Source organism: Nicotiana tomentosiformis, chromosome 11 (assembly GCF_000390325.3).
Source record: "Nicotiana tomentosiformis chromosome 11, ASM39032v3, whole genome shotgun sequence".
Classification (NCBI taxonomy): Eukaryota; Viridiplantae; Streptophyta; class Magnoliopsida; order Solanales; family Solanaceae; genus Nicotiana; species Nicotiana tomentosiformis.
Window position 1 is genome coordinate 30,959,934 of NC_090822.1, and position 10,215 is coordinate 30,970,148.

The 10,215-nt window shown below is 38.2% G+C and overlaps 1 long non-coding RNA gene across 1 annotated transcript; it reads right to left on the reverse strand.

The window, feature by feature from the left end:
• Positions 1 to 344: 344 nt before the first annotated feature.
• On the reverse strand, positions 345 to 9,880 carry LOC138900705 (uncharacterized). Its single transcript, XR_011411886.1, has 2 exons — positions 8,984 to 9,880; positions 345 to 593 (listed from the first exon to the last, which is right to left on the reverse strand). It is a non-coding gene; the product is annotated as an uncharacterized lncRNA (long non-coding RNA).
• Positions 9,881 to 10,215: the final 335 nt, after the last annotated feature.

A 10,215-nucleotide genomic window follows, 5' to 3' on the forward strand; every position in this document is an offset into this window, starting at 1 on the left:
GATAGATGCGTCCCAACAACATGGACTGTAGTGTACTTGTCATTTTAGTTGATTATTTGTAGATTTAAGTTAAATACACTAAGAATATATTAAAACAATGAGTATTAATGTTTTGTGTTTGGAGCTTTTTTTTATTTTTTATAATAGTATAAATAGACAGATAGATTAGTTATCAATGGAAGAATATAGTGAGTAAACATGAAAGGATATGATTAAAGAGATTATCTTATGAATGCGGCCCTGTAACGACTCGACTTGTCGTTTTATGAATTAATGCCGCGTTCAGTGACTTAAGGTCTCGAGCAGTTTCGTAATATGTTTTATGACCCGCGGGTGTGGTCGAGTTTGATTTTCGGAAGATTTGAAAAGTATTATATCCTGAAGATTATGTTTTCTCACAACTTTCACAAGATAAAGCTCGTACAGGTAAGTGTACCACTACACAAATATCAACAACAATAATTCCCCCAGGCCATCACAAATCAATCCCTGACATAGCCCACCTTGCCTCTCCATGTGTGCAATAATAAAGTATATGCCCGCCTTGTCTCACCACATGCGCAACCCACATATATATAGCCCGCCTTGTCATGCTGCATGTGCAAATATCAATCGTAACAATAGCACGACAGAAATTTCGTGCAACCCCATAACAACAACCGCAAGGAAGATAGCTCGTGCATCACAATAACAACAACCGCACGGCAGAAACCTCGTGCATCACCACAACAAGTACAATAGCAACAATGACAATAATATAAAGTACGACAAGTAAATCAACTCAATAACCTTCGATCACGAGAAACGGTAGAACTAGTTCACAAGGAATAACCATAATAAAGAATACTAGGCTTAGTAAGAACAGCTCAACAGGGAAGGAAACAATATGTAATAACGGTTCCAAAATGTACGGTTCAACAACAAGGAAACTAACACGAGTCAAATAATTCCAAATAAGGGTATGTCAACTAAGGCATAGGAAATCTAAGCTTCTTTTAAGGTTGGGCAATGACCCGAAATATCCACTTACGGGACCGTGATGACGCCTAACATTTCACTTGCTAGGCAAGCCAACGTTAGAATATAATTTACCATTTAAACCCATTTTATATAAATTAATAACAAAGAAACAAATGCGAAAATAAAGTCTGAAATCAAGTGAATAATCCATAATAATCGCGATATCTAAATATCATCCCAAAACTGAAGTCATAAGTGCACGAGCTTCTAGAATAATACAAATAAGGGTCTGAACAAAATAAAGATGTCTGAAAGGAAACACACAGCTAAAGTAAAGTAGACGGGGACTTCGGAACTGCGGACTCTGTGCAGTTATACCTCAAGTCTCCTCTGGAGATACATCTTAATGATCAGAATGATTCTATATTAGTAATGTCATTTCTTACACCATTTTGATGTGGACTATATCAAGTATATGCGCGTAATCTTCCATTTAATTAAGATTATGTTACCTTTAGCTAATGAAAACGTCATTAGTCGTGGTGTAGGGGAAGAGGAGTACTTCACACTATGTGGGTGGGGGAAGGGATAAGGTAAGAGTTTTCTTAGGGGCAAAGATACAATTAGTCCTTTCAAAAAGGAAAAATTCAAATACATATATATATACTATTTTTGAAAATATATTGACGGCTAATCTTCACAAAGTAACAAAGGTTAAAGCAGCTGCATTGATCATATTCTTTAATCGTAAACTCTTAGATTCAACACGTAATGGAAAAAACAAAAAAAGATTATGAATAGATTCCTTAATTTCAAAAAAAAAAAAGAACAAGGAAAAACGTTCCTTGTTTTCTGCAATGATTATGGTCTCGGGGGGGGGGGGGGGGGAGGGCACTGCATATGGTTGCGCATCCTGTAACGCGCTTCTTTTCTTATATATATCATCAAATCAAGCGACTCTTCTTCAATATATTCTTCTTCTATCTCCACACAATATTATTCGGATTTGTGACAATTGTCGGGTTCCGAGGTGCGGGCCCGGGGGTCGACTTTTGGGTCGATTTTTAGATTTTGATAAAGATTAAGACTTTATGATCCTGAATAGTTTCTTATGAGTTTTATTTGTGCTTTGAAGTTATTTTGGTTAGATTTGAGCCGTCCGGATGCCATTTCACCCGAGAAGTTCATTTTTGAGTATCGGTCTGTCTGCTTTGAGGTACGTGTCTTGCCTAACCTTGCGTAGGGGAACTACCCCTTAGGATTTGAGTATTTCATGCTTATTGTAGTCCGTGTACGCGAGGTGACGAGTACGTACTCGGACTTATGTATGAAAATTGGCCTTTTAGGGTTCTTAGGTCCTTGTGTTCATTGAGCATGCAATTGTTTTGTTACGAATACGTTCCTTAATGACTGGCTTCACCTCTACATACTTTAATTAGAACTAATTGCTTCATGATCCACTCTTATTATTTATTTGATTCATATGTGCCTTAATTGAAACTGTTAACTCTTCTATTGCCATGTTATCATTCCCCTTAACTGCTTATCTTTATTTGAAGTTATAGTTATCTCTTTTGTAATTGTTCATCCTTAATTGAGGTTATGATTATCTTCCCGTTGTCTACCTTTAATGGAATTTTTCGTATCTCTTTCATAATTGCCCAACCTTAAAAGAAGCTTAGATATCCTATGCCTTAGTTGACCTACCCTTATTTGGAATTATTTGACTCGTGTTAGTTTCCTTGTTGTTGAACCGTACATTTTGGAACCGATATTACATATTGTTTCCTTCCCTGTTGAGCTGTTCTTACTACGCCTAGTATTCTTTATTATGGCCGCGCGTCCTGTAACGCGCTTCTTTTCCTATATATATCATCAAATCAAGCGACTCTTCTTCACAATATTCTTCTTCTATCTTCACACAATATTATTCGGATTTGTGACAATTGTCGGGTTCCGAGGTGCGGGCCCGGAGGTCGACTTTTGGGTCGATTTTTAGATTTTGATAAAGATTAAGACTTTATGATCATGAATAGTTTCTTATGAGTTTTATTTGTGCTTTGAAGTTATTTTGGTTAGATTTGAGCCGTCCGGAGGCCATTTCACCCGAGAAGTTCATTTTTGAGTATCGGTCTGTCTGCTTTGAGGTACGTATCTTGCCTAACCTTGTGTGGGGAAACTACCCCTTAGGATTTGAGTATTTCATGCTTATTGTAGTCCGTGTACGCGAGGTGACGAGTACGTACTCGGACTTATGTATGAAAATTGGCCTTTTAGGGTTCTTAGGTCCTTGTGTTCATTGAGCATGCAATTGTTTTGTTACGAATACGTTCCTTAATGACTGGCGTCACCTCTACATACTTTAATTAGAACTAATTGCTTCATGATCCACTCTTATTATTTATTTGATTCATATGTGCCTTAATTGAAACTGTTAACTCTTCTATTGCCATATTATCATTCCCCTTAACTGCTTATCTTTATTTGAAGTTATAGTTATCTCTTTTGTAATTGTTCATCCTTAATTGAGGTTATGGTTATCTTCCCGTTGTCTACCTTTAATGGAATTTTTCGTATCTCTTTCGTAATTGCCCAACCTTAAAAGAAGCTTAGATATCCTATGCCTTAGTTGACCTACCCTTATTTGGAATTATTTGACTCGTACTTTATATTATTGTCATTGTTGTTATTGTACTTGTTGTGGTGATGCACGAGGTTTCTGCCGTGCGGTTGTTGTTATTGTGATGCACAGGCTTTCTTCCTTGCGGTTGTTGTTATGGGGTTGCATGAGATTTCTGTCGTGCTATTGTTACTATTGATATTTGCACATGCGGCATGACAAGGCGGGCTATATATATGTGGGTTGCGCATGTGGTGAGACAAGGCGGGCATATACTTTATTATTGCACACGTGGTGAGGCAAGGTGGGCTATGTCAGGGATTGATTTGTGATGGCCTGGGGACATTATTGTTGTTGATATTTGTGTAGTGGTACACTTACCTGTGTGAGCTTTATCTTGTGAAAGTTGTGAGAAAACATTCTGTATGTTGTCTGTTTCTTTTCTTGTGCTTACTAGCTGGTATGAACTATATTAGAATACTTGCACAAGCATACACGTAGTTAAGCACTCTTATCGGTTAAGAGGATTCTTGATATTTCTGAGTATAGATGTACACCCTTGTTTACTTGCCTTTTATGTGAGAATGACTCTATTTAGCACGTGAGTCGTCAATGCGGTTATGAAGTATAATGAGGGCACATGATGCCAAATGTTAGGGTTCAGATATTGGGACCCATGAGTGTGAATAGTCTGAGGTTTGGTACCTCGTGGAGTTTATTGACTAAAATCTGATGTGAAAGCGGTCGTTTTTGTTGAGTTATTACTTGTCCTTTCCTTATCTGTGTTTACCGAATTTAGGTTGTGTTGCCGTTCATTCTTCTATGTCATTATTATTTTATTTCCGCTGATAGTTGTTGTTTTCTTTTCTTACTGCGATTACTGTATTATTTTCCATTTCGCATAGTCTTTATATATATACCATACTTTGTTGTTCCTATACTTACACTTGTTCAGGTTATTTAGTCCAGTAGGTGTCTTGACTGTTCCTCGTCACTACTCAACTGAGGTTAGTCTTGATACTTGCTGGGTACCACTGTGGTGTACTCATACTACACTTCTGCATAGTGTTGTGCAGATCCAGATATTTCGAAGTCAGTTGATCATTAGCTAACTGTGCGGATTGTTGCTGCGAAGACTCAAGGTAAACCTGTTGCTGAGTTTGCAGGCTTCAGAGTCACCTTCTGATTTGTATTCATACTGTTTACTTTACTTCAAACAGTTGTATTTAGAAAATTATAGCAAAATTCTGTAGAGCTTATGACTTGTACTACCGGTTTTGGGAATTGTAAATTTGTATAGAGAATTCCATTAAAGAAATTATTAGATGTTACTTTATTATCGTTGTTATTCAGATGATAATAGGCTTACCTAGTCCCTAAGACTAGTTTCCATCACGATACCCAACGGAGGGGAAATTGGGTCGTGACAAGTTGGTATAAGAGCTCTAGGTTCATAGGTGCTACAAGTCATAAACGAGTTTAGTAGTGTCTTGCGGATCGGTACGGAGACGTCTGTACTTATCTTTGAGAGGCTACGGAACTATTAGGACAGTTTCACTTCCTTCATTCTTATAGTGCGAGTTTATTTATCTCAAAGTTTGAAGCTTTTATCATTCCATTCTCTCACAGATGGTGAGGATACGAGCTGCAGTTACTGATGACGCAGCCCTCAGAGCAAGTGTCGCTAGGGGAAGAGGCAGAGGCTGAAGAGGAGCACGTGTCGCAGCTAGAGCATCGACCAGAACAGCAGTTGAGGAGCCGCCAGTAGCTCCGGTTGGGGGACAGGTACCGGAGGCACCTACTGTTACCCCCGGACTTCAGGAGACCTTAGCACAACTCCTAAGCATGTTTGGTATATTGGTTCAGGCGGGGTTGTTTCCGGTTGCACCAGCTACTTCACAGACCGGGGGAGGAGCTCAAACTCCCGTCGCCTACACTACAGAGCAACGAGTTTATGTTGGTCAGGTTCCAGGTGTCATGGCGACATAGCCTGTGGTTCTAGTTCAGCCCGTGGTTAGGGCAGCAGCATCTGAGGAAGAACAACTTAGACTTGAGAGGTACAAGAAGTACCACCCTCCTACCTTCACTGGATTGGCGATAGATGATGCCAGAGTTTTCTGAAGGAGTGTCACCGCATTCTCCGTACTATAGATATTGTGGAGGTGAGCCAGGTTGCTTTTACTATGTTCCAGCTCAGGGGAGCGGCTTATCAGTGGTGGAGGGCGTATGAGTTGGGTAGCCTGGCCGAGTCAGCTTCACTCACATGGGTTCAGTTTTCAGAGATGTTCCTGAGAGAGTTTATACCCCAATCCCTTCGCGATGCATGGCGCGCGGAGTTTGAGCAGTTGCGCTAGGGCACTATGTCAGTATCAGAGTATGCCGTTAGATTCAGTGATTTAGCCAGATATGCACCTACTTTGGTCGCTACAGTTAGAGAGCGTGTCCGTAGATTCATTGAGAGGCTCAGGCATGATATTCGGTTCAACATGGCTCGGGAGTTAGAGTCAAATGTTTCGTTTCAGTAGGTGGTAGGGATAGCCCGCCGAGTAAAGGGCATGTGGGACTAGGAGAGAGAGGATAGGTGGGACCAAGAGAGAAAGGACATGCGAGGTCAGGAGAGAGAGGACAGGGAGACGAGGAGGCCTCGTAGACTAGAGAGATCTACTGGTCCTTATTTTGAAGGCAAGGTACGACATGGTAGAGGTTTTGTGGGTCAGCCAGTTCAGTTTGCACTTCAGGCTTCGCATAATGTTTCAGGTGCTCATGGGTCTCAAAGTACCCGTGACACACAGTTCCCACAGCCACGTCAGCAGAGAGGTTGCTTCGAGTGTGGAGATACCAGCCATATGGTTAGATTGTCTTAGCCTCCGGACAAGTGTGTCACAGTGGGGTATTCAGGCAAGTAGAGGGCACCTAAGAGGGGGAGGCCTGACCTGTTAATGTGTTTCATATAGTAGGCTTGAGGTCGCTGCGTCAGATGATGTCACACAGGTATGTTTTTGATTTGTTATGGAGGAGCACCACCCATATTTTGTTTCAGTTCTGCTTATCGGGATGAGTCCTCCTATTTGTTGCCTCACCTATGGGAGAGTTCATGATTTAGTATTCTGCTTATGTGTTTACCCTGTCGGGAGATTCTATGAGTGGTAGCCCGTGTCTACCATTGTTTTTATTCATTATTGAGAGTTACGAGACTCGAAGTGAATTCATGTTGTCCATTACGATAGGTTTTTATGTGATTCCTGATTAATTTTGGTTACGAGTTGTGATTTAGATGCTCTGTCGGGGTGAGAGTTCAGTAAAGTGTTGTGATTTTATTGGCAGAGTTGAATTAGTGGAAGGTTTCAATTGGTAAGATGTGTATTCGACTTGTGATTCAGAGTCGAGGGTGAGACCCTCGCGATTTTATGTGATTTGATATGTTTGAACAGGGTCGTGTGCCGCAGTGAAAGTTATATCAGGATGAGATCCTTGTGATTTGTTCACACACTTTGATTTTTCCTTGTAAATTGATTCGGAGTATGATACTGATAGAGAGTTGTGCATCTCTGGCTTGTTTGATATTTCTCTTATGTGCTTCTCCTTACATATTCAGTCGTTTTCGTCTTGTGCTTATTTGAGTTTTAGCTTACGGTGTGTGTGCCCGATGGCGTTAGATGTGACTTGTTGATTCGGGCGTATAACTATGAGGTCTTCATGTTTCTTGCATCATTGTTGTCGCGCCCCATTTTCTCGCGAAAGTGAGTTTCGACATGTGACAACTCTTTTAAATGAAGAGGTATTAAAAGAGAAGAGTCGCCACCTAAGGGTTTAAGGTGCGTTAGGGCGCCTATTTACAAGTAACTCTGAGTTAACTAGTCTTCATCACTAAAGATCGGATAAAGGTTCAAGTTACCTCGAAGAGAAGGTGTTAGACACTCTTCAAGGTCTACAAATGTGGTTCCCAGCCGAATTTTAAACTATGTGGGATCTATGTGATTCAGATTTACTCTAAATGGTCTAAGTGGTCGAATAAACAAGTTATGTATCAATTATTCTACATGAGCAAAACTATAGAAAAAAGATCAAAGAAAAGATAGTAATTTGGACGGCCAAAAACATTCATTAGGAAAAAAGCAAATCTTTTTATAAGAAAAATATATATTATACGAAAAGACGACAGGATGACATGGACAGATTTTTAATTAATAATTAATAAAGAAAATACAAAATCTCTCTATAGGGACATATGTATAAGTTAAATATAAACTAGGAGGATAGGACCTCGCTTCTCCGCACGTAGTAATATGCAAAAGGAAGAAATCACGATAGGAATACAATGGATCAACTCTCGTGCAAAGCCTACTAAGACTTCTATAGCCAAAAGTGTAATGGCTATTCAGGCAATTTGTGCATCATGTCTGCTACCCTCGTTACTATCTTTAAGTCGTTACTTAAAGCGCACTAATTAATTCTAAATCGTGCATTAGTAAGCCTACCCGCCCCATTCTTATAGTCCAGGAGGCTTTGGACACTATTCTAAAGGGATGGTTCTAGACTTAAAAGAAAATCTCAAGTTTCAATTTCTATCCTTATTAGCGTCACATAAAACGAGCACATTGGACAAGTTACACATAAGACAAGTAAGGGCTCATGTTGGCCTCCGAACTAGTTAAGGTGATTAAAAGTATTAAGTGGCTCACTAAAATGGGTAATAATGTCGTTAATTTGATAACCAAGTATAAAACAATGGTAGAAGAAAGTGCACTGCAAAATAGGATAATTGATACAAGAGCTAAAGCTTAAAGTAATATTTGAGATAGGCTATAAAAATTTCATACAACACTGTTGGGCCAATTTCAAGCAAGTATATGACTAGATATGCATTTTTTTAAAAGGAAATTAGAAGTTTTTCATTAAAAGGGAAAAAAAAAACAAAATCCAAGTTGAATGAAAATTATAACATGGATAAAATTACTTTCCAGATTCCCCGCTGACTTCTCAAGTTGTCTCAAAACCCAATAGCATTAGTGTCAGGTATACAAAAACACACACCAAACATACTGCTGATCTAATATTCTCTGACAAAAGAATTTTAACATGATCAATCCACTTAATAATCAATTATCAGTGATCTCCTAAAAACATAATCTCCGATTGGTGTCTATAAAATTATCTCTAAAACATGCTTTTTACGTCCAAAAGAGCCATAAACCAACAAAGAGAATAAAAGCACACTAAGATCAGAATACATACCTGGTCTTTAATTTGGCCTGCTTTAAAATAGAGTGTCGCCCGACACTCAACATAGTCAGGGGTATAAACATACATAGAGATTTACGCGATACAAAAATTTGGAAGAAACTAAATTACTCTACAACCAACTAACACATAGGAATTGAATGCATTGTTGAGGAGACTAACCAGTTCGCGACGTGCCGAATTAATAAGAAAACTAGAAATCCAAATGAATAGTCCACGAACAAAGTTTCAACAGTAAAATAGACCAAATATCGCAACGATAAACTTCGAACAGCAGCAACAAGAAAGAATCCAAATCGAGAGGAATGAAAAGCAACAAGCTTTGCCGCAACTTCCCGTCGACTTTGTTACACGAATAGTAGAAGCAATTCGTGTAACAAATCTTAATAAGAAAGTTATAATGTTTGTGAATAAGTCATTGTCCGAAGTCCCCCCCTCTATGGTCTTAACAATAGGATATTTATAGCTAAGGCATTACCAAGCCTCTAAATTATAAAAGGTAAAACAGACGAAATTTAAGGTTGCTAATTAGTAAAGAATAAAATTTTGACAGAATCAATTACCAAAAGTTGGAGGTTCAACTTTGGAAAGAAAGTGATTTAGTCTATATAGAAAAGCGTCAGAAATTTACTCAAATTCGGCCATATATGAATAGAGCCAAAAATTCAGGTTAGGAAAGGAAAGCTTTTAAAAAGAAGAAAACATACAAGATTGAGATTTTTAAAATCAAATTGATAAGAAAGAGAACCAAATCCGTTAAACAATAAATCCGGAAAAATATATTCTACTTATCTTGTGATACATTGAACTTGGACTAATTCCTCTCTTGATTTCCACAATATCTTCTCCATATGTTCTGGAAACACAAAGAGGAGGAGAAAGAGATCTTGATTTTGCAATTTGGGGAGGGATTGGGGCGTAAAATTAGGGGCTAAATGGGTACAAGAATGTGTGGAAACAAAGTAACAAAAAGAAGGAAAGTTAAAACTTTGACATCGGTTCTGATGGTTTAGGATGAAGGGGCTCATGGAAAGGGATTAGGGAAATGTTTACTTTGGTATGGGGATTGATTTTGGGGTTAATTGGACTAGGATTTGGGCTAGCAGGTTGGGCTACGAAATGGATAAAAAGGGTCTTTAAAAATTGGGCTTCTAATTAATATATTAATAATTAAAATAAATGATTAACTAGAAGTATAAAAAATAATAACGTAAGAGATTAGTAAAATATTTAAAATAAATAAATAATTTAATATAGTAAATATTCTATGATTATAAGAAAATAAAGCATATCTATTTGTCATAAAAAAACATATTTTAAATAGTGACTCAACAACTAATATTAAGAATAAAAATTCTTTTAGTAAATGGTGATGGAAATAATAATAACAATAA